At 33.9% G+C, this 26,047-nt stretch overlaps 1 long non-coding RNA gene across 1 annotated transcript; it reads right to left on the bottom strand.

Annotated features, from left to right (window-relative positions):
- Window positions 1–495: 495 nt before the first annotated feature.
- On the bottom strand, window positions 496–16,050 carry LOC117691011 (uncharacterized). The gene is made up of 3 exons (XR_010709459.1): window positions 15,807–16,050; window positions 3,415–3,474; window positions 496–2,386 (listed from the first exon to the last, which is right to left on the bottom strand). It is a non-coding gene; the product is annotated as an uncharacterized lncRNA (long non-coding RNA).
- Window positions 16,051–26,047: the final 9,997 nt, after the last annotated feature.

Raw genomic sequence — 26,047 nt, 5'->3', positions numbered from 1 at the left:
ACGTGCTTGGGCCTACTTTTGGTTCATAATCAAATCGTTGATAAAATTAGTCAAAGATTAATCCAGTTAAGTTGGGTCCCTACTCAGAAATTGTTCGTGGGAAGTAATATTTTAGCTCACCTGAGCTTAAAAGCTCAGATTTGTTTCTCCTGCGTCCGCCTTTCTGTCCGTGAAATTTTTTCCATTTTCGACTTTTCCGGAACAACTTGGGCATTTAAACCAAACTTGGCACACAGAAGATATTCAGATTTGTTGAAATAGGGGACCACACGGTGAAATCATGTTTTAATGGGAGATAAATAAGAATGGTTGAAAATTTGTTTATGTTTTTTCAAAAATCTCAAGAACTGTTAAGCCAGAAAGCTGAAATTTGTGTAGTAGCATCCTCGGGTGGAGTTTGTTCAAATCATAACCCCCCGAGTTAGGGTTGGCCAAAATTAGGGGGTGGGCAGGTGTCAATTTTTTTTACTTATAAAGATATGGAAAAAGCAAAAAGACTCGCTTGTCTAAAGGCATCCTTGGCTAGCATTTAATTTTCTTAAAGGAAAATACATTGTATATTTGAATACATAAATGTACAAGTAACTCAGTTCTTTCAAGCTTAAAAATGCTTTATACTTGCAATAATTGCTACAACACATTGTTCTCAAGTTCAAGATCAAAACAACAAATACATGTAAGTGTTTTCCTTACAGCATGTCATCCTTTTATTCAATATATTTAAAGATTCTTATTTTTCCATCCGAGCATCCAATACAAAGGGAGTAATTGGCATCAACTGTCAGCGTGATTGGCTTAAAGTCGTTTTCTTTCGATGAAACGTCATACAGTTTCTGAAGATTACCATTACCATCCAATACATGTACAGAATGATTCCCTGCGTCCGCCACGACGATGTGTCCTAGTGTATCAGTACAAATACCTCTTGGCTGAAATTCAAGATTTGTATTCCTGTGACCATAGTAAGAAAAACGAAAGTTTCCTTTTTTGTCGAATACATCTACATCTTTGTGAGAAATACAGATGTCTCCATTTATATTTTCCGCAATGTAAGCTGAATAAGTTGCACGACATTTTGTGTTTCTTGACACTAAGTTCTTAAACAATAAAGAATTTTTTATTTCATTGGTACAGTGACCATGTTTGTCATATTTTGATAGTTTTCCCTCCGTAAGTTCCGAATTAATGATTCCGATCACGACCCCTGTGTTTTCTTCGGGACAGTACATGCAAATTGGATAAGCAGCATCAAAATCTAAGAAAACGGTTTCCTCTCCGTTTTTGTTTAACTGGGTCAAAAGGCATCTCTTTTTTCTAAACAGAACACTTCCATCAGCTAGGCAAATCGGTTGATTTCTTAGATGGGCAACCTCTGTTGTCACTTCAAAGATAACAATACCCGACCGATTGTACTTTTTAAAAGACGTCTCGCCTTCAGAAAATACCCAAAATGCGTCATCATTTATGTCGTACGTTAGCGACTGTACAGATCCTTGTCCAACTCGGAACACCTCTAATTCCATCATGTTATGAATAAGATGAGTGCCTGCTGTGTTTAAAGTATCTAAAGTTATTTTACCCGACAACTGTATAAAGAGCTCATCATCCACTGTCCCTTTAATGAATTGCAGTGCGTGCGGGAATGGAGAACGCTGAAATGCCTCGGAATCTTGTGATTCTTTTGGGACGTCTGCATACAAAATAAATGCATGTCTTTCGGACGCAATTTCATTTTGATACTTTGAAATAAATGATTGCACTTTGGCCATGCATTCTGAAACATGTTTCTTTTGAATTTGAATTCTGCAATGTTCCTGTTTCTGTTTTGATTTAGTAATTTGTAAGAGATGTTTTTCCTCCAAGTCAAGTTTTAAGCGAGTCTCCTTAAAATGAGCGACAATTTGAGTTTCAAGGGTTTCACATTGTTTTTCATTTATCGTTTCATCCTTTATTAGTTCATATAAATAACTTTGATATTTTGGTAATTCTGATTGCAGAAATTTGAACTTTTGGTCGAGTTTCTTTTTCTTTTGAATATAAAGCTCCTCGGTCAATATCACCTTATGGCCATTGTGCTCAAAGACTAAACATTTTTCACAAATTGGAATCTCGCATTCTTTGCAGCAGACGTTAGTGCGAAAACCTGGATGTGACCTACAGACTTGTACAGAAGGCACATCGTTTAATAGTGACAAGGACTCAAATGTTAGCAAAGTTACTTCGTGGTCAAATGAAGATTTACTTTTTGTGTGAATGCCCTTGCATCTGCTGCAAAGCTTATCATGGCATGTCTTGCAAAGGTGTTCTGCTGCATTTTCGCAGGTGTCGCATGGCATTACACTCTGTACTTGAACTTCTTCGTGGCCTAACACACCTGCCATATTACCTGTTAAAATATAGCACAATATCCAGAGTAAAATTTATATTACTTGTTCACAGGTGCTTGAGGATAGGACCGACCTCCGTTCCACTCACATGACCCTCCCCATGTATAGACCCCACGGTTGTAAGCCTTTTTCACCCTTTTATGACCTATTTCTCATCTATTTATACCGTAATAACGAAAATGTAAGAACATTTTATAAAACTCAATAGCAAACAACATTATATAAATAGTGCTTGTTTGGGGGTAACAGCTGAAATTGACACCCCGAGAAAACCATTGCCCACCGACAAGAATTCTATATGCACCTATGTGCCTTCATTACTTAGAGAAGGATTGAACTTATTTAGCAATAAGAAATAACAAAACTTTTATTCCGAAATATTTCTTTTTTATTAGCAAGTTGTGTGATAGAAATTAGTATTAAATCATTTAAAAAGCATTTAAATATATTTACATTTATATCCATGTCAACATATATACATGTATGTACAAATAATTTGTACAAGAGGTAAAAACGTTTCATCGTACATTTTTCTACTTTCGATATCATTTTGAAGAAACTGTCATTTATTTAAAATTTATAATCATTTAATAAAATCCTGCAATCCTTTTTACAATGATATAATCACATAATGTTGGTTTAGAGGGACATTTTTTCAAATGATTACTATTGTCGAGAAAATATGCCTAAAAAGTAATGAAACAATTTAAGGCAGAAAGGAGGTCAACAAGTTAAGCACAAGATTTACCTTTAAGTTTGTGACATATGATATTTTTGGCCATAAACTAAAATTCAGTGAAGACATAATTCAAATAAAACAGCTTTAAAATCTGAACATTTTTCTTTGATATTAAAAAAAAGGTATATATATAACCTAAAAATGGTCACAATCATCCAGCCAGTTCAGTCAATGGTTTAGATATAATCGCACCAACGAAAATGTAAAAGATCGTACCACCAACAAATAAAAACAATGATTTTAACATTAAATTTCGAGCACATTATTTAAATTATCATTGATTTTTACCTTTTTTTGCTTATGAATCATCACGTCCATAGCTTCGCAGTAAAATATGGTGCAACATACCTTGCAAAATGTAAGTAAAATTGGTTTTTACAGTTACTTGTTTGTTTGTTTGTTTTTTTTTAATATTTCTGATTCTTCGCATAAGTTAAAATCTTTGTTGGAGAAACAAATAAAATTGATATATTAATTCTTTTGTTACAGTTTTGTATTATTAAAGGGTGTGCACGCAACTCTTTGTCGCCGGGTGGCTTTGCGGCTCCGAAATAATAACTATCATTAAGTTTACAATGGTTTTACATGTATTCAGGTGTTAATTGACAATAAAATGTGTAACTTTTCCTTAGGCTTCAAATAAAAGGTACAAAAAGGGATCTGACATATAAATAAAAATATCATTTTACTCATACCTGCATTTTATTGCACATTACTTTACTCAATTCATTTTCCTGTATTTACACATTTCTGCAAATTTTGCTGTACAAATCTTTCCTATACTTCACTTTATATACTTTACTTTTAAACAATCATTTGACTGTACACGTACTTTACTTTAGTATACTTGTGTACTGCATAAATACATTTATTTTACGACAAGTACATGTACTATACGTCTTACTCTATAAATACATATGTCGTGTATGATTACCCCCCCCCCTTTTCTTTGCATTATATCTTTGTGTTGAATGTTTGTATTGTTGTGACTAAACTATTCGCAGAATATAGAGCAGATTTTTAAATATGTATTGTGCATTTGTATTAAATGAGAGTGTACACATGTATAGTAATATACATGTGAGAATATACTTTGTTGAATGTGCAGAGAAAATTCGAGTTGAATGCATAAACGTGTATCATAACATACATGTACTGTCATCAAGCATCATTGTGATAATTCATTTTGTGAACATACCTATTTTCTTTTCATGGTTGTCTTATTAATTGATTGCACTATTTTTGAGTGTATATCACTGTATATGTGAAGAGCACATTGTTTTCCTTCCCGCATGTTCATTTCCGGTTGAAGATGAAAACGGTATAGTCGATAAATTTAGTTAAAGTTCCGCGGCGCGCATTTATGAATATGTACTATTTCTCGCAACCTTTATTAATGAAAAATGTTAATTACATCGATTTTATGAGTGTATATCTATATGTATGTGTTTGTTATTCAAAACATGTGTTTTCCATTGTTTTGGTATGTCTCAGAATAATTGATAATTATTGTCATAAGTAATATGCGTGATCGTGTGAATTAACCAATGAAATTGTAGGATTTTACATGTAAACCAATAATATTATATTACTGATCAATCTGTTAATATTCGATATTTTCATGTATTATCTGTTGTTTTCTGTGATTGGTTAATATATAAACGGAGACGCTGAGATTTCACGGGAGTCGCCTGCAACTTTTTGGCTTGGTAGGTCACGTAGGGTTTTTTTTCGATTTTTTTTATTTATTTATTTTATTTTATTTTACACTATCTTTTATTTGAAGTCTTAAAATATTTTATTTATTATTTTGATAGGAATTAACCGTTTATAGGACAAAATATAGTCCTTTACGGTATATTGAAAGAACTTTAGTCTATAGACTTTATAGTTCTTTTCTCTCTAGATAGGCCTAATTGTATTTTATATTTATTTAAATTTTCTCTTCAATTTTATTTTAATTTTTAGTTCATACAAGCAGCGTAGCTATGCTACAAGTTTGTACTCTTTCTCTCATTTTGAGTCCGATAGTTGAGAGATTCAACGAAAGGTCTCATTTATTATTTGGATTTTTTTAACGCTTTTTAAACGTAAATTTTTCATTGAAATTTTAAGATTAATATTCGTACTAAAATTATACCTGAAATTTACGGTCCCTTTGCATTTTTCTTAAACAAGTCAAGCCTGTAAATTTCATACAGCACAACTTGTTGTTAGGTTTAACAAGTCTCAAGTTATATATAACTATGACTTGTCCCCTATTAATATGCGTCATTGATTAAAATAATATATTTTTCGGGTTGGGATTTTTATTCAAAATTCGTAGTCTGTTTTATGGGATTTTTTTGAGTGTATTCAGCGACTCCATTAATTTTTTCTTATTATTATTCATTATTTATTCATGTGTGTACGATGAGTGTAAGCTGCATATTTATTCATCATTGTAAATTGTCATTTGTTGAAATCGTTAATAAAATTGTTCGTTTAACTTTACAAGGGTCTTATATCTTATTCTGCGAATGGTTGAGTTATTTAGTCGTTATTTAATCCAATTATAAATACACCCGGTACTGCTACGTTACATTTTTGGCATCCACGGCGGGATACCCTCATTTTTTTAGGGGTATCCTGTGATACGAACTTTTTGCTGGGTGATTATTTTTGTGATTGGTTATTTTTTATCGACAATTGATTATTTTTATTGACAATAATTTTTGATGTGTGCATTTTCATAGGTAGTAGTACTCTTACTGAATAAAATGGGAAAGAAAGGGAGAAAGGGTCTGGTTGTTGTAGAAACAGATGTTTTATTAGACGGTGTGAAAGATACATAGAAGAACGATAGACATAGTGTAGGGGAAATTGGCTCAGAAATCAGTTTAAAAACTGGATCTGACATTAGTCCTTTGGGACCCAGAGGTGTCATGAATAGTAACTTAACTGTTCAAATCACCATGCGTACTTCATGTACAAATTTAACATCTGAATTGATGTCTAGTTCATGTCCAATGAACACTCAAAACACAGAAAATACAAGATCATTTACTATAAATGAGCAAGTTGAAACACCTAACAGGTGTAACGGACAGATGTTCGTATTGGGTAGGGGAGATAATCCCCAACAACAATATTCACTTCCAATCCATGATTCCACTGATAGCTCAGAGAATGATGACATGAGGAGAACTGGAAATGTCAGAATTCAGTCAGCAAAACCACATCCCTTATTCCCAAATCCAGGTCCACATCTAGCAAATGAAAACTTAAGTACAGTCTTAGAAGATATGAAGAAAGTATTGAGCTCAATTCAATCAAACATGTCTCTAAAATCAGAAAATCCTACAAAACGTCAGACTGATGTCATCCAGCCAAAAACCCAGTTTAGACAAAAGGGCAGTAGACGAGCAAAGCGAAGGAAAAATCGAAAACACGCAAGACACGCAGAGACAGATTTCACACTGATAACTCTAGCTGTACCAGCACCTCATCTTCTTCTGATGAAGAAAGTATATCTACTTCAATTGTAACGCAAAATAAACGTCAAAGAAAATTCACTCAAAAATTACCTCCCTTTACGGGCCAAGACAAAGAAAAATGGATTGTATGGAAAGGAAGATTTGAAGAAGTAGCTGAGAGAGGGAACTGGACAGATAATGATAAATTAGATGAACTGTTACCCAGAATGCAAGGCGGAGCAGGAGAATTTGTCTTCGAGCAACTACCAAAGGAAATTAGATCCGACTATAAAAAGGTTATTCAAGAGATGGACAACAGATACAGAGTAGTGGAAACCAAAAAGTCACTCGAAGCAAAGTTTAGTAATAGGAGACAGAAACCTAACGAACCTGTTGAAGTATATGCAGCAGATCTGAAAAAGATGTATGCAAAAGCATACCCTAGTCGAGATGAAAATACCAGAAGAGAGGATCAACTCAGAAAATTTTTCGATGGTCTGAATGATGAGAAAATCCAATTTCAAGTTGAATATATAAAGGAACCAGACAATATCGATGACGCTGTATTTCAAGTTGTTAATTTCTGCGATCTCAACAAAAGAAGTAATGCTAGAGCCGAAAAACGAACAGTTAGAGCAGTGACAGATAAGCAGACAAAACCAGAAATGAAAAGAAAATCAGGCAGTCAGGAACTACAGCCAAAGAAAACTCAGAATAACACAGAGTCCATTACTACTGATGACTATCATGTACAAGATTCAGCATTGTCAACATTCCATGATGACATGTTAAAAATGAAAGAACAAATACAAAATCTAGAGAAGATGATTGCTGAAATGAGTAGATGTTCCTCAACTGGTTTTCAACAGAGGCCCAAGTCAACTCCAAGTCAGAACACTATTTGTTACAACTGTAAGAATGTTGGACATTTTGCGCGTGACTGCCCAACCAAAATTCAACAGTACTACAGAAATCCTTCCCACATGTCCAGATCTCAGCCAAACATTCAGACTGGAACGGTATCTCAGCAACCTGGAAATTTAAACTTCAGGGGATCGTAACTGTGGGTCAAGAGACGATCCAAGGACAAGCTCCAAAAGAAGAACTACCTGAAAAGAAAAGAAATGACATTTGTAAAGATACATATACTTATGATGTTAAAAGAAATTTTGAAACATGCCCTGGAATTTATGTCAAAGGCAAAATAGATGATGTCTCTGTTGTTTTTACAATCGACACTGGAGCTTCAAGAAGTATTATGTCAAATAAAATCTACAAACAAATGAAGAATAGACCTGAACTTGAACAAACTACTGGTGTTATAAATGCTTGCGGTATGAATTTGAATTCCTTCGGCGAAGCAGAATTTACTCTGACCTTTGGAGATCTTGTTATACATCAAAACATTATTGTAGCTAATATAGATGACGAATGTCTTTTGGGGGTGGATGTCTTACAAAATAAACAAGGTGTCGCTGCAGATATCATCCTTAGTCAAGGAATTTTGAAATTACAAGGGGTAGATATACCTTGTATTCAAATAGAGTCCAATAATAAATGTAGAAGAGTTACTGCTGCGGATGACTATACTATTCCGCCTTATAGTGAAAAAATCATACAGGCCTTTGTTGAGAGAGAGGACGTCATCTCTGAACCTACAGAGTTTATTATAGAACCGAATGAAAATTTCAGTTCTAGATATGAGTTATTGATGGCAAGTACTTTAGTGGATACAGCCAAGAGTACATCAATACCTATACGAATACTTAACCCAACTTGCGACGAGAAACGAATTAGACAAGACGCTGTCCTTGGAATAGCTGATGAATTTCTTTATGAAACTGTTTTTGATGATGATTGTCAGAATGACACACCTCCCATATCAGTCAGATGTTCTGCTGAAAAAGAGAGTACAAAAAACATTAAAATACCTGAACATTTAGTGCAAATGTATGAGAATTCATTAAAGGACAACAATTTTGACCAGACTTCTCAGAAATTGCTTCTTGACTTGCTATCAGAATATCAAGATGCATTTTCAAAGAATGATCTAGACCTTGGTTTAACTCATGTGAGTGAGCATATCATAGATACTGGTGAGGCAAAACCTATAAAACTTCCTCCAAGACGAGTCCCCATTGCATATGCTGAAGCAGAATTACAGACTACCAATGATATGGAAAAACAAGGAATAATTAGAAAATCTAATTCTCCTTGGGCATCCCCACTTAACTTGGTACTCAAGAAAAATGGTAAAATCCGACCATGTGTAGACTACAGAAGGGTCAATGATGTGAAAATAAATGATGCTTTTCCTCTACCAAGAATACAAGACTGTTTAGATGCAGTATCTGGTGCGACAATATTTTCTACATTTGACCTTACATCTGGTTACCACCAAGTTCCTGTTCGAGAGTCTGATATACCAAAAACTGCTTTTATTACAAAATATGGATTGTGGGAATTCCTTACTATGCCCATGGGAATGAAGGGGAGTGCACAAACTTTTCAACGTACCCTTCAAATGATTTTAAATGGCCTACAATGGCAGACCTGCCTAATTTATCTTGATGATATCATTGTATTTGGGTCCAATTTTCAAGAACATTTGAACAGAGTTAAGGAAGTACTGGAAAGAATTAGAAAAGCTGGCCTAAAGCTGAAACCTAACAAATGCCAATTATTTCAAAAGGAAGTCTCTTTCCTGGGACATGTCATTAACAAAAATGGTATTACACCAAACCCTGACAACATTGCGAAGATCATAGATTGGCCTATTCCTAAAACTCTGACCGAAGTGAGACAGATTATCGGCATGGCTTCATACTACAGAAAATTCATAAAAGATTTTGCCAGTATTGTAAGGCCTTTAGTAAATTTGACAAAGAAAGACATCACCTTTAATTGGACTACAGATTGTCAAGATGCATTTCAAAAAATTAAAGAGCTACTAACAGGACCAGAAATTATGAGCTTTCCTATAATGGAAGGGGAATTTGTACTAGATACTGACGCCATCAACTATAGTATTGCCGCTGTTTTAAGCCAAGTGCAGGATGGTCAAGAAAAAGTAATAGCTTATGCTAGCAGAGCATTAAACAAAGCTGAAATAAATTACTGTGTCACAGACAAAGAGTTACTGGCAGTACGATATTTTGTAGAGTATTTCCGACAATACCTTTTAGGAAGAAAATTTAAAATTCGAACTGATCATCAGGCATTAGTTTGGTTATTTAAAATAAAGGAACCCAAGGGCAGAATTGCAAGGTGGATTGAAATACTCTCGTCCTATGACTTTTCTATAGAATACCGCCAAGGAAATAAGCACGGAAATGCGGATGCATTATCTCGATGTCCTAATCCTAAAGATTGTCAATGTTCCAATTTTGATAGCCTAGAACCATTAAAGTGTGGACCATGTAAAAAATGTACTAAGCGTATGGAAGAAACTCCAGAGAGAAAACGATGGCCAGAAAACAAAAATACCGTAGAAATACGTGCAGTCACCAGAAATCAACTAAAAGCAGAAGCAACTACTTGGAATGATATTTATATACCCGTCAATATGGAACAGATACACAAAGATGACCCGGATCTGAAAATTCTTCATGAAGCTAAAAGAGAACAGAAGAAACCTGATTTTCATCAAATACAGACTTTAAGTCCTGCTACTAGACATTATCTTTGTATATGGGATTCTATTGTACTAGAAGATGGTATATTAAAAAAGAAAAACTTATCTAAAGATGATTCTTCTGAGAGTCTACAAATACTTTTACCAAGAGTTTTAAAAGATGATGTTTTACACCAAATGCATGATTCTGTCATTTCTGGTCACCTTGGTTATAAGAAAACCACTGCAAAAGTACGCAGAAAATTCTATTGGTTTGAAATGAGACAAGATATTAAAATATGGGTCTCTAAATGCCAAATTTGTCAAATGAATAAGCCTCCTGTTAAGCCACCCAAGGCACCGTTGGGAGATATGAGAGTGGGCGCCCCATTAGATAGAGTAGCCACAGATATTTTGGGACCATTACCAAGAACACCTCGAGGAAATAAATACATTCTAGTAGTTATGGACTACTTCACCAAATGGGTCGAAATTTTAGCAGTACCTGACCAAACTGCCATTACCTGTGCAGATAAAATTTTAAATGAGTTTATTGCTCGTTTCGGATGTCCCTTGAGTTTACATAGCGACCAAGGCAGAAATTTTGAGAGCCAAATATTTAAAGAACTTTGTCAACTTTTAGAAATTAAAAAGACAAGAACAACCCCTAGGAATCCCAAAGCCAATGGGATGGTAGAAAGGTTTAACAGAACACTAGTAAGCATGATTAAATCCTATATCAAAGGAAAACAGACCAATTGGGACCTCAATTTGGGATGCTTAGCCATGGCCTATAGATGTACGCCGCAGGAGTCTACAAATTTTTCCCCAAATTTTATAATGTTAGGTAGAGAATTAAAACTACCTCTGGAGATTTTATTTTGTCCAAATGAAGATGATGATAACTCTTCTTACGGAGAGTATATCAACAATTTACGTGATAATTTGTATGAAGCCCATATAATTGTCAGAAGAAAACTACAAACGGCAGCAAAAGTACAGAAAGATAGATATGATACAAAAATGTCCTTAAACCTGTATAGTCCAGGAGATCTTGTTTTGATGTTACATGAGCAGCCCCAACTTGACATGGAAAGCAGGAAACTACTGTTGAAATACCATGGACCATTCCTCATCCTACAAAAGTTGAATGATATATTATACAGAGTTCAAATAGATGAAAAGGGAACACAAAGAATAGTTCACCATGACAAAAGTAAGCCATATCAAGGAAACGAATTGGCGTGGATGAAAACTGCTTTGAAGAAATTTCAGAAGTTTACTTAAACTTAATTTTACAGACAAAATATTATGTACATGATGTATAACATTCTATGAATTATAAACTATATATGTACAATGACATATTGTTACATAAAACAGACTACAACTATGGGTGTATAAGAACATTGGGGCTGGATTTATGATATTTATATATATAAGTATATTTATACTTACCTTTACTATCTGTAAAATTTACAGAAAACCATGGGTATTTCCAAGGCAGAGAAGAAAGGAAGGGTTTTCCAGTGCAGCATTTGTGACTATAAACAAATCAAGAAATATGCCATAAAAATTTATTTAAAAACACATGTTACCAGAGACCAGGTCCCATTTTCATGTATTAAATGTGACTATGTGTCTCTTACCTTGAAAGATGTTGAAAACCATGGGAAATGGTATGGACCGCACAAGAACACAGATCTGCCTGTGGATATTGTCAGAGCCGCTGATCCATTTGTATGGAAGGATGACCACCTTAAACGTTGGGATCAACCTTCATCATTAGCACACTGGATGAACCAACAGAAGAAGAATGACGAAAAGAGCCTCCAGAATTTATTAGAAGTGGCTGCCAGTCTTCCCAATACTCTAAACATTGAGTCAACAGAGAGTACCGGCATTGTGACACCGGAATCTCTTGGTGATTTACCACCCTTTGAGGATATCCTACCAGATCTTCTAGGAGTTGGAGAAAGTGTAGAAATAGATAAGCAAGAGAAGGAAGACACACCCACAACAGTATTCGAACAGATTAAAGAGGAAATCAGGAAACAGGGAGAGAGACAGGTGCGTGCCCTGCAAGAGCAGACCAAGGCCATTCAAGAGCTCAACAAGACACTTACAGGGTATTTCTACAACAGTGGTCCACAGCGCGGGTTAACTCCTTTGCCCGACAGGCCTCCAACCCCAGTTATCAGCAGAAACCAGAGGAGATCCCCACGAAGGCCAACTAATCATTTCTACCGCCCAGGAGTTGTCGTACGACCCCACCGACCAATGCCCCCCAGGAATAGGGATATCCAAAGAGATGACAGATGGAAAAGATCTAGGACATTATTCACGAGAGAAAGAAGCCGGTCCCGGTCAAGGTCCCCATCACCCCCTCCAAAGAAGATGAAGTCAGTCGTTAAGAAAAGTACTTAGTATGTATATAGAAATTTAAGGGTAAAGTATAGGTTGTAGTTGGGGATGGGGGTTGGATTTTAATATGTATGTATATACCATAAATTGTCCACTGATAGTGAAAGATGGACTTTTGATAGCACAGTGTATCGATCATTGTTTATATTTATATATATATTGTATCATGTTCTTGTGCCATAGTCAATTATCTTGCCAGTTTCTGTTGTTCCTGAAATGAGAACTAGATGTATCTTATTATTCTTGTATGACATTACAGCTGACATTGTGAGCTAGATTTTCCTGTACAGTGATATTATAGTATTATGTCTATCACTTTCATAGTAGATAGAAATGTTTGAAGAAGATACCTATGAATGTGACACATCTATAGTAATTGATTTTAATTGATTCGTTTATATTTGTCTAATCTTTTTGAATTAAGAAGAATATTTCAGCTATATAGATGTTCAGTAGCGAATGATAGGTTTACTATTTTGTCCTTAAAAATTAGGTATACTTAAGTCGGTAGTACAGTGACGATTGGCTCCGCAATTTTAGGTGTTATCAATGACGATTGATCACCGAAGGTTCTTTGCTTATTGTATATAGTTTTTCTTTGGCATAATACAGAACCTCTTTAGAGACATGAAATTTCCGTTGTTAGCATGGTTATGTATTTTTGTTACCATGGGTATGGCTTTTGTTGCTGTTGGTACAGAATTTTTGAGCATTTTATTTGATGTAAATCAGTACAAGCATCACCATTTTATTGTCCTTGTCTTGTTTATTATTTTGTGAAGTTGTCATGGTACATGTGAGATGTTACATTTTTTTTTATTAATGGGATTTTATATTTAGTTGAATGAAAGTTGTGTGTATGACATATTTTTATCTTATGTTTATGTGTAATATTTTTGTGTGAGGTAAAACTGTTTAAGATGGTATGCATATGATGTTCTTGTCTATGTTTTCTGTGTTTTTAGATTGGTATTGTTCATGGGGACATGAACATTTAAAGAGGGGGCAGTGTAGTGTATGAGTACCCCCCCCCTTTTCTTTGCATTATATCTTTGTGTTGAATGTTTGTATTGTTGTGACTAAACTATTCGCAGAATATAGAGCAGATTTTTAAATATGTATTGTGCATTTGTATTAAATGAGAGTGTACACATGTATAGTAATATACATGTGAGAATATACTTTGTTGAATGTGCAGAGAAAATTCGAGTTGAATGCATAAACGTGTATCATAACATACATGTACTGTCATCAAGCATCATTGTGATAATTCATTTTGTGAACATACCTATTTTCTTTTCATGGTTGTCTTATTAATTGATTGCACTATTTTTGAGTGTATATCACTGTATATGTGAAGAGCACATTGTTTTCCTTCCCGCATGTTCATTTCCGGTTGAAGATGAAAACGGTATAGTCGATAAATTTAGTTAAAGTTCCGCGGCGCGCATTTATGAATATGTACTATTTCTCGCAACCTTTATTAATGAAAAATGTTAATTACATCGATTTTATGAGTGTATATCTATATGTATGTGTTTGTTATTCAAAACATGTGTTTTCCATTGTTTTGGTATGTCTCAGAATAATTGATAATTATTGTCATAAGTAATATGCGTGATCGTGTGAATTAACCAATGAAATTGTAGGATTTTACATGTAAACCAATAATATTATATTACTGATCAATCTGTTAATATTCGATATTTTCATGTATTATCTGTTGTTTTCTGTGATTGGTTAATATATAAACGGAGACGCTGAGATTTCACGGGAGTCGCCTGCAACTTTTTGGCCTGGTAGGTCACGTAGGGTTTTTTTCGATTTTTTTTATTTATTTATTTTATTTTATTTTACACTATCTTTTATTTGAAGTCTTAAAATATTTTATTTATTATTTTGATAGGAATTAACCGTTTATAGGACAAAATATAGTCCTTTACGGTATATTGAAAGAACTTTAGTCTATAGACTTTATAGTTCTTTTCTCTCTAGATAGGCCTAATTGTATTTTATATTTATTTAAATTTTCTCTTCAATTTTATTTTAATTTTTAGTTCATACAAGCAGCGTAGCTATGCTACAAGTTTGTACTCTTTCTCTCATTTTGAGTCCGATAGTTGAGAGATTCAACGAAAGGTCTCATTTATTATTTGGATTTTTTTAACGCTTTTTAAACGTAAATTTTTCATTGAAATTTTAAGATTAATATTCGTACTAAAATTATACCTGAAATTTACGGTCCCTTTGCATTTTTCTTAAACAAGTCAAGCCTGTAAATTTCATACAGCACAACTTGTTGTTAGGTTTAACAAGTCTCAAGTTATATATAACTATGACTTGTCCCCTATTAATATGCGTCATTGATTAAAATAATATATTTTTCGGGTTGGGATTTTTATTCAAAATTCGTAGTCTGTTTTATGGGATTTTTTTGAGTGTATTCAGCGACTCCATTAATTTTTTCTTATTATTATTCATTATTTATTCATGTGTGTACGATGAGTGTAAGCTGCATATTTATTCATCATTGTAAATTGTCATTTGTTGAAATCGTTAATAAAATTGTTCGTTTAACTTTACAAGGGTCTTATATCTTATTCTGCGAATGGTTGAGTTATTTAGTCGTTATTTAATCCAATTATAAATACACCCGGTACTGCTACGTTACAACATACAATACATGTTAACATTGCAACAATACACATACGTTTACTTTTTATTACTAAATAGTTTTCATACGAGCAAATACTCATTATCACACTTTACTTCCCAATACTTTTAAATTACTCACGGAAAATATAAAACAAGGTTATCTGGCTATTTAGGAATAAATACGGCGTTAAATCCATCTCAATAATAATAAAAACAAACTTACCCAGAATAGTTGAACTCTGGTCAGGAATACTTATATTTTACATGAATACTATATATATACTATACTCAATATAGACGTATGTATTGAAATATAGATATAGTCCTTAAATAAACATCAAATGATGTAAACAATGCCAATGATAATACGAGAGTTTTGTCAGCATGTATTAAAAAAATTTGGTTTAGAATATTTGAACCAAAAATGATTTCTATTTCATTTCTAATTCAACTTCAGTTTTCAAATAAATAAAAAAAATTCTTTTAAATTTCTATTGTAAATTAGATTTAATATAAAACGGGGAATTTCTAACCTTGACAGGCCATTGCACTTAACGCATTTCCATACTTGAGAAGTTCTGAATATTGAGCAGAGGAATAGGACAGTGGGTTTTTTTTTCATCGGTCCTTCCTGCAAACTTCTTCCATGACCTGCTTACGGTAATTTAATTTTGACTTTAATGCAAAATATGAGTAAAGTATTAAAACTTAGGCCTTACCATAAATTAACCAGAATAATGAACAAGTGAATTTTTCCATTATTTTAAAGGTGAAATGATAACGAAACTAGAAGTACGGTAGCGTGTATGTGTACACAATGGCTACTTCACTCGAAGAACCACATCAAATTCAGACACCCGTCCACTGTGAAAACATCGCAAAACATTTGTGTAAAAGCTGCCATGACCGTTTATGCGACAGATGTAAAGATATTCATTCCAAAAGTAAAGGCACTTTTGATCACGAGGTTGTTTTATTGACGTTTGAAGCACTAACTTCGTCCTCAGAATGTCCATCGCACGTAGTCTGCAAGTGGCATCCCAAATGTCGTGCAAGTATTGGATGCCAGAAATGCGAGGTACCCGTATGTGATCAGTGTCTTATTGGGGAGCATAACGGTCATAATGTCATTGCAATTGCCAAACTTTTCCAATTAAAAAAGGAAAAGCTAGAACAAAAGCTTTTCACTGTTTGCTCCGAACTTCCAAAATATGAGTCTGAGCTAGAGATGATAAGAAGACGCCAGATGGAAGTGTCCAAAAACAAGGACATTGTGACGAAGGAGGTTGATGATTACTTCGATAAAGCAATCTCAACTCTCGATGCATCCAGACATCAACTGTTGAAAAGTGTCCATGAGAAAACTTCAGTAGATATTGACTTACTAAAAGGTAAAGAAAATATTTTACAAAGCTATGTCCAAAATATGAAGGAATATATGGTCAACATTCAAAATGAAGATTTGCAAGAGAAAATGGCATTTATTTTTTACACCGCTTGTGCATTAGATGATAATATGCCACATTCAACGCCATTATCAATCCCCGGAATGTTGAAATATTCCAAAGGTCGCTTCGACAAAGCAATGGTAAAAACCCTTTCCGGTCGTGTATTTAACTGTACCGAAAACATCAAACTGCTTGAAAATGCATATATGGAGATAGTAAAGTGCCTTAATGTGGAAAAAGGTAAAATTGTTTCACTTGCTTATTGTTCAGATCAAGAAGCTTACTGGGTGTATTCATCTTGCGGAAATGCTTTCGTAAAATATGATGGAAGAGGTAATGAATTAGATACCCTTGATGTAAAACTTGGTAATGTACGCAACAAACCGGTATGTGTTGTTGAAAACAAGAAACTTCTCTTTAGAAATAATGTCAGTGAAATATACATGCTGGAAGATTCGCAAAAGAAGATGTTTTTGGATGCCACTCCTATGGCAGTTGCATGTATTTGTCCAACCAAAGATGGCGAATTATTGATAGGATTGGTAAAATCAGAACAGCTTGCTATCGGTCGATTCAGTTTAACCGGTGAATGCAAACACCACATAACACCAATGTTTGACGATTGGACTTCAGAACCTTTATTTAACAAAGGCGTCTACATCAGCTTACACATAGATGAAAATCTCAATGGGGACATTTGTCTGTCGTTCGGAGTAGTACACGTTCTTCGCGCAAACGGAGAACATAAATTTACCTACGAAGGAAAAGAAGGGTCTTTGTCGCAGCCGTTTTTGTCCCGGGGAATATGCACCGATGTGCTAGGCAACATTCTTGTGGCAGATGAAAACAACCATGGGATCCATGTCTTGGACGAGAACGGTGGTTTTCTGACCATGTTAACCATTCCGGGCGAACCACAGGTCATACCAATATCTTTATGCATAGACCGCCAAAACAACCTCTGCATTGGCTGTGCAGATGGTAAAATAAGAATCTTGAAATATTTGGACTAGCTCGTTTGTTCGACTTTAAAATGTCCGTCTGAACATCTTTAACGCTGTTCTTTTTTGGTTCATTTTTTGTGATGTAAAAAAAAAATAAGCAGTAGATTAATGTTTCATAATATGTTTTACGCTTGCATGGTGTTTGAAACTGAAGGGATTTTAAAAATAAATTTAAATTTTGAATATATTTCCCTAATGTACAATTGCAAGTGAGTTCGTTAACGTGGCTCTCAGTTTTTTCTATCCTTAATTGAATTATGAAAGCCCGGTTTATTTATCAATTACTATTGTGTACAATGGTGTATTCATGTATTGTTGAGAGGTTTTTTTTATTATACAGATGCTTGAATTTGTTTTAAAAACTCTGAATTGCTACCGTTCTAATATATATTTTTATTTATTTAACAACTTTGTAGTAATTTAAAATAAATAAAACTGTCCTTTATCAATCAATCCTTTATCAATCTCGTTTCTCGATTAAGAGATTGCATTGACTCAATTTTCACACAACATATTTAAATTTTAAAGCTGAAAGCTCAAGTGAGCTATTCTGATCACATTTTGTTCGTCGTCCGTCTGTCCGTCTGTAAACTTTTCACATTTTGAACTTCTTCTCTAAAACCACTTGGCCAATTTCAACCAAATTTGCCACAAAGCATCCCTATGGAAAGGTACTTATAAATTGCAGAAATGAAAGACCGATCTTTATATAAAACGAAGAAAACCCCGAAACAGTAGAAAAAGGGGGGTGCATTTTAAAAAATCTTCTTCTCAAGAACTACTGAGTCGAATTCAAAGTAATTTAGCATAAATAATCCTTATGGAAAGGAAAATGTAAATTGCAAAAATTATGGGCGAATTCTGTTCCAAATGTGAGTAATTTGCGAAAATAAAAATAAAGAGGTAATCGCGGTCAATCGGTTTATAACTTCGGGTTCGGTATTCCATATCGAAAACGAAAGTTCCTTGTTTGAGGCAGCCATGTTTGAATGTTGACGCTTGACAAACGGGTCAAATTGACGAAGATGAATTTGCTTGTTGTGCAACAGTTTACATGTGAAGTGATACTTGAAACATGCAAAATATATTTGTGCCGATTTCGTGAAGTAAATTGAGGTTAAATCTTTCAATGCGTTAAAATTGACATTTTCACTTGTGACAGTGGTTTTAGGTTGTTTTGATTTTCGTTTGATTTTCGTTAATTATGCTTTTTAACTTGAGTGGGGGAACTATCGCCTCATCGTTGCAAACCACGGTTTTGAGTCCACGAGAGAATCGATGTGAATCACACGTGGGTCACCGACGATGCTATCGCCTGTATTATACTAGACTTCAGTAAATCAGACCTGCGGATATTGAGCAAAAGCTGATGCACTTACAACATATTAAATTATAAATACTATACATCCTATTGGTAATTCGGTACGATCTCTATATAATGGTTGATTAATGCAACTTGTTTTGTTAAGATGATCGGCATTTTCTGTCTAAACGGAGATTGTTTTCGCTGCTAGAGTTGGAAGTTAACAGTGTACCCCTACCAAAAATTTAGTTTTATAACTTGTTTTTGGTAAAAATGGTATTTCATAAAGTTACAATGTCAAAGACTAAGTGTAGGAAAATAGGTATAAAATTTGGATACTTTATGTTATTCTCTGTTTTGTTTTTCTACCGAGGGGCGATATGGCACAGTATCCTTTGAACACCCATATTAAGCCATTGTTGCTCAGGTGAGCGATGTGGCCCCATTGGCCTCTTGTTGAAACTATGGTAGCATTTTGAAGGCGTTTTCACATAATACTCCGCCAAAGGAATTATTAAAATTTTAATAATTATCTAATTAAATGCACCTTGAATTTTATAAAGAGGTTTATGAGCAGCGTATATATGTTGATATTTTCAAAAGTAATTTGAACTTCATACAGCTCTAGGTGATTATGTACAAATACTCGCCATTTTTTAAATTATGAAATAAAATGAATTACATGTACTGTAGCATCGTCGGTGACCCACGTGTGATTCACATCGATTCTCTCCATCATCGAAACTTGTAGACTCAAAACCGTGGTTTGCGACGATGGCACTGTAGCTGCAAATCTGTAGCTATACGAAGAAAATTTGTGTTATCGGAGCAGGAGCTGCAAATTTTGACAGCTTTTTCTTTTTTATCAAAGGAAGATAACTATATGTAAACTTACTAAAGGAAGGTAACTATATAAACTAACAGTTCTAATGGGACTTATACACCCACAAGGCTAATTTCAGATGGGACAAATGTGAATTTCCCCAATTAAAGTAACTAAAATAATTGAATAATAAAATTTTATGACACATATATTAAAATCAAAGGCCGGAACGGCAACAAAGGCGTAGAACAGACATTTTCTTTTATATAGAATGATATCAATAACTTGAATTTCTGTTAATTTAATAGTGACTTCGTATTTCAAATAATTTTAGACATAGAATAGAGAAGTATATGAATTATGTTTTGTGCTGCTTTAAAAACAAAAAAAAGTTTATTTTCTTATAAAATAGGTATTGGTGCTTTTACAATTCAATAACTCATTATGGTTACAAAATTCGAAGAAATTTCAAAGTTAAAAAATAAATTATTTTTTTTTAAAACAATTTTCACAAGTTCATGATTTGAATACATTAACAGTATGTTCCTATTATAATAACAAAACATACTTTTATTTATTTCAATTTCCGTTTGAAACAAGATTTCCTATGGTACGGTTGTTTACAAACAAATCCACAACACGTGCTATCTAAAATGCTCGACCAGACCAACTACATTATCGTGTTTATTTTTAGCAACAAAATCACTAGATACTTTTATCGCTTACATTTATTTTGGAGACCGTGCCCGATAACAAATAAATTTACATCGCAAATTTTATTTCTATCGGGCACGCTCTCCAATTAAAATGTAAGCGGTAAACTAAAATAATATTTAGTGAATTTTTACACCTGATTGTATTCATCCGCCATTTCTTGATTAAGCAAATTTATACTTATGCAATGAGTTGTCAATAACCAGGTAGGCAAAGTTGTTTTTTTTTGTACACAATTTAGTTTCATAAATGGAATAAAAATCTTGTAATACGTTTAATACTTTAAAGAACTTATTTCTTATGCGCATTTAAAAGGCGGTGCAGAGCATGAATTTGGACGATTGCCAATCCAGACGATCGCTAGAGGGCTGTCGAGCATTAGCTCGACGCCTTAAAAATTCTAGACTTCTAAAAGTAATCTTCATACAACCTTTTTTTTTAGATAGAAATGTTAAGAGGTTCAACAAGAGGCCCATGGGCCAAATCGCTCACTTGAGCAACAATAGGCATGAAAAAATCAGCTCAATGGACTCATAATAAACAATTAAGAGATGTTTGTGAAACACTTATGCCCCCTCCCTTGGAATCATCTATAAAGAAAATGAACGTAAACTGCAAATATTTGGAATTTTTCTAAGTCCAAGGGGCATAACTCTGTCAAAAATTGCTCTATCATACCCAAAATTAATCTTGACCTAAATATTATTTAAGTAAAGCTGTATACCAAATTTCATATTAATATGTGCACCCTCTGCAAAGAAAATAAGCGGAAACTACAAATAACTGGAATTTTTCTACGTCCAAGAGCCTAACTTCGTCGAAAATTGCTCGTTCGTACCTAATATCAAACTTGACCTAGATATTATCAAGATAAACCTGTATACCATATTTCATTAAATGTAATCATTCTCTGTGAAGAAAATAAGCGGAAACTGCAAATAACGGGATGTTTTCAATGTCCAAGGGACATAACTCTGTCGAAAATTGCTCTATTGTACCCAATATCAAACTTAACATAGATATTATCCTGATAAATCTGTATACCAATTTCATTTTAATATGTTCATCCTCTGCGAAGAACAGGAGCGAAAATTGCAAATAACAGGAATTTTTCAATGTCCAAGAGCCATAACTCTGTCGAAAATTGCTCAATCTTACCCAAGAGTGAACTTGACCTAGATATTATCATGATAAACCTGTATACTAAATTTCATTTTTATATGTTCATCCTCTGCGAAGAAAATCAGCGGAAACTGCAAATAACAGGATTTTTTTTATGTCCAAAGGTTATAACTCTGTCGAAAATTGCTCGATTGTATCCAATAGCAAACTTGACCTACCGGTAGATATTATCATGATTAACCTGTATACCAAATTTCATTTTTAATATTGTTCATACTCTGCGAAGAACATGAGCGGAAACTGCAAATAACGGGAATTTTTCTATGTCCAAGGGCCATAACTCTGTCGAAAATTGCACAATCAGACCCAAGAGTGAACTTGACCTAGATATTATCATGATAAACCAGTATACCAAATTTCATTTCAACATGTTCAACTTCTGTGAAAGAAATGAGCGGAAACTGCAAATAACAGTTGTAGATGCTATGCACTTTGTAGGAACGACACAATTGTTCGATGAGAACATAAAGTAAGGCAGAACAACATGTATCTGTGCAAGATAATAAGGATGCCACGGAAAATGCTTTGAAGAAAATATTTTTTATTGTAGTTTTCTTTATTTCGTTTTTACAAACATATTTCTGCAATGCGTCAGTCTGATTTATAATTATTTACCACGCAGCATTAAACGAGGAACTTTTAAATTCTGACTGGCTATATATTGTACTTAACGTAATTCCATACTTTAAGAATTTGCGGAACCGTTACGAACTGAGCATTGCGGAAGAATATGATAAGGTTTGTATATCCGATTGTTTGCTTTGTTTGTCATTCGCAAATAACTCTTCCATGTCCTGATAACGGCAATTTATTTGAACCTTAATGTAAGAATTGAGTAGGCTTATTAATAGTATTCAAAACTTTTAACCTTATTAAAAATTACACACATATTTATCACAGAAATTCCATTTATTTATTTATTTTTTTAAAATTATTAATATCAAATCTAGAAGAACGGTAGCGTGTAGGCTACTTCACCTGAGCAACACCCAAATACAGACAGCTATCAGCTGCAATTAAAACATATAAAATCACTGCTAAAGGCATTGGTTTTACTGACATTTGCATGGCTAACTTTGCCCCCTGAATGTCCACCGCACGTAAACTGCAAGTGGCATCCCAAAGTTCGTGCAAGTATTGGATGTCAGAAAGTATATGAGAAATGTCTTATCGGAGAGCATAAAGGTCACAAAGTTATAGAATTCACCCAGTTGTTTGAAGTTTAGAGAGACGAACTGAAACAAAAGCTATCTGCAGTTGTCTCTGAGCTGTTAGCAAAAGTAGGAGGAATGAAAAAGACAGAAGTCGAAAATAAGGATGTGGTTAAAAAAAGAAATCAACAGTTATTTTGAATTAACTATTTCATTTCTAACTTCCTGTAAGGAGAAGCTGTTGAAAAGTGTTGATGTGAAAACTTCAGACGACCTATCAAGTCAATGATTTACAAACCTTAGTATATACAAAATATGGCGATATGAAGATCTACAAGAAAGGTTATTTTTCATCCTATACGGTGTTTGCTCCACTGATGATAATATATCGTTTTTTAGCCTGGGGATTCTTAAATATTTGGAAGGCTGCTTAGAGAGACCTTTAATGCATAAAATGTCTGCAGATGTATGAAACGGATTTGAGAACACTTAACTACTAAGAGGGGAGCAGTTGGTTAAAAATATTGATCTCCTCCAAGGAAAATTGAATACCTAAGCTTTGATTCAGGGTTTTTTTATGGTTTTTTTTATCAGATATCTGCTTTTTTTTAATACGACCATGAAGGCAGTAGTGTTGACACATTTCAAATAAATATCCATCTATTGAAAAACCATCCGTTTTGCGTCGTTGATAACGATGGGTTACGTGTTAAATGTAGGAGCGATTCTAATAAAGTCTGAATGATCAAAGATTCGTGTAAGAAAATATTTATCTACATTACACTCTTCGCGGTTACTTATATGTATTGAACCAGAGACTGTAAAGGATTGGCAAATTGAACGGAAACTTACATTGGTATTGTTGTATATAGTCTTGAAGGTTTGAGCAAACAGATTACAACACAAGTGATGGAAAATGAGCTCAAAACCCCTTTTGTTGGGAAGCAGTCAATTTAATTTAACCTGCTCTTAACGCATTTCGGAATGCCCTCTTTTTTTTATTTTTATTCGGGCTCGGTGTGCTAGAAGAGAGAGAGAGAGAGAGAGGGGAGAGAGAGAGAGAGAGAGAGAGAGAGAGAGAGAGAGAGAGCTATGAAATAATTTTAATAATCATTTGAGGTCCCACAAAACTTTTTATGATATTATAGTTTCATTTTGAAAAGTTTGTGTGATCAATAAAAAATCAATAACAGCAGTTTTCCGAAAACAACTTTATTCAGTTGTACCGTACGATGTTTAAATACAAAAATAAACAGTTTATCGTTAGCATTATGTACATAATTATATTAGTCTTTTCTAAAATGTGTATTTATTTTCAATGATTAATATGTATATTATTTTCGAACTACCCCTCAGGTACATGCATGGAGATGTGAAAATTATGATTTTAAAACATTCAGTAGGGTCTGTTAAAAGAATTAAATGCCGCAGTGTAGCTTAAAACATACCAATAAATAGTAAACAGCAATAAGAAATACAACAATGTGAAAAAAGTTTTATCTAAACTTTGCGGAAATCTCAATTGGTTTAATCTATGAATCTACATGTAATTGCAATCTCATTTAAATGTTAAACATCTGCTACAATCAATAAGTTTCAGGATTATTAATTTGAAGATGAAATACTATATTAATTATATATTGAAGTCTTAGCAAATTTACTTGCGAGCACTGTCTCATTTATGTGTTAACATATATGGAGAATCTACTGTACTCATTTTGATCGCGTACAAAAAGGTTTGCCAGTTATGTACTCCCTCTATTACCTGTTTATCAGTTACACATAATTTCAACTAGCTCGTTTCACATCACGTAAAGGAAAGTCTGCCTATCTATTATTCCCTTTATTACATTTATACAAAAAATTCCAGCATTTCAGATTACGTACAGGGAGGTCTGCCTATGTACTCCCTCTATTACATGTTAAACATAAACTCCACTCATTTCTGATCACGTACAGGAATTAAGGACTACCTATGAACTCCTCCATTACATACCATACAAAAAATTCCTGTATTTCAGATCACGTACAGGGAGGTCTGCCTATGTACTCATTTCACATCACGTAGAGGTATACTAGACCTCTACACGGTGTCTAAAATGTATTATAGTTAAAGTTAACTTATTTCACATCACGTAGAGGTAGGTAAACCTATACACGGTGTCTAACATGTATGGTTGAAGTTGACTTTTTTAATATCGCATAGACATAGGTAAGACTACATACATATATATATATATATATATTTTATATTTATATAGTGTGTGTGTGTATATATACACATACCAAATCTTATTTAAATTAGAACAACACTCATATAGACATCATCAAACATTTTACTTCAAATACATTTCACATCAGGTACAGGTAGGTAAAACTTATATAGACATTGGCATAGAGCTTCATCAAATACTCTCTCATTTCACATCAGGTACAGGTAGGTTAACACTTATACAGACATTGGCATATACCTACATCAAATACTCTCTCATTTCACATCAGGTACAGGTAGGTAAACACTTATACAGACATTGGCATAGAGCTTCATCAAATACTCTCTCATTTCACATCAGGTACAGGTAGGTAAACACTTATACAGACATTGGCATATACCTACATCAAATACTCTCTCATTTCACATCAGGTACAGGTAGGTAAACACTTATACAGACATTGGCATATACCTACATCAAATACTCTCTCATTTCACATCAGGTACAGGTAGGTTAACACTTATACAGACATTGGCATAGAGCTTCATCAAATACTCTCTCATTTCACATCAGGTACAGGTAGGTAAACACTTATACAGACATTGGCATATACCTACATCAAATACTCTCTCATTTCACATCAGGTACAGGTAGGTTAACACTTATACAGACATTGGCATAGAGCTTCATCAAATACTCTCTCATTTCACATCAGGTACAGGTAGGTTAACACTTATACAGACATTGGCATAGAGCTTCATCAAATACTCTCTCATTTCACATCAGGTACAGGTAGGTTAACACTTATACAGACATTGGCATAGAGCTTCATCAAATACTCTCTCATTTCACATCAGGTACAGGTAGGTTAACACTTATACAGACATTGGCATATACCTACATCAAATACTCTCTCATTTCACATCAGGTACAGGT

The sequence above is a fragment of the Magallana gigas genome, chromosome 9 (assembly GCF_963853765.1).
Source record: "Magallana gigas chromosome 9, xbMagGiga1.1, whole genome shotgun sequence".
NCBI lineage: Eukaryota > Metazoa > Mollusca > Bivalvia > Ostreida > Ostreidae > Magallana > Magallana gigas.
This window is presented reverse-complemented; position numbering and strand designations above follow the sequence as displayed.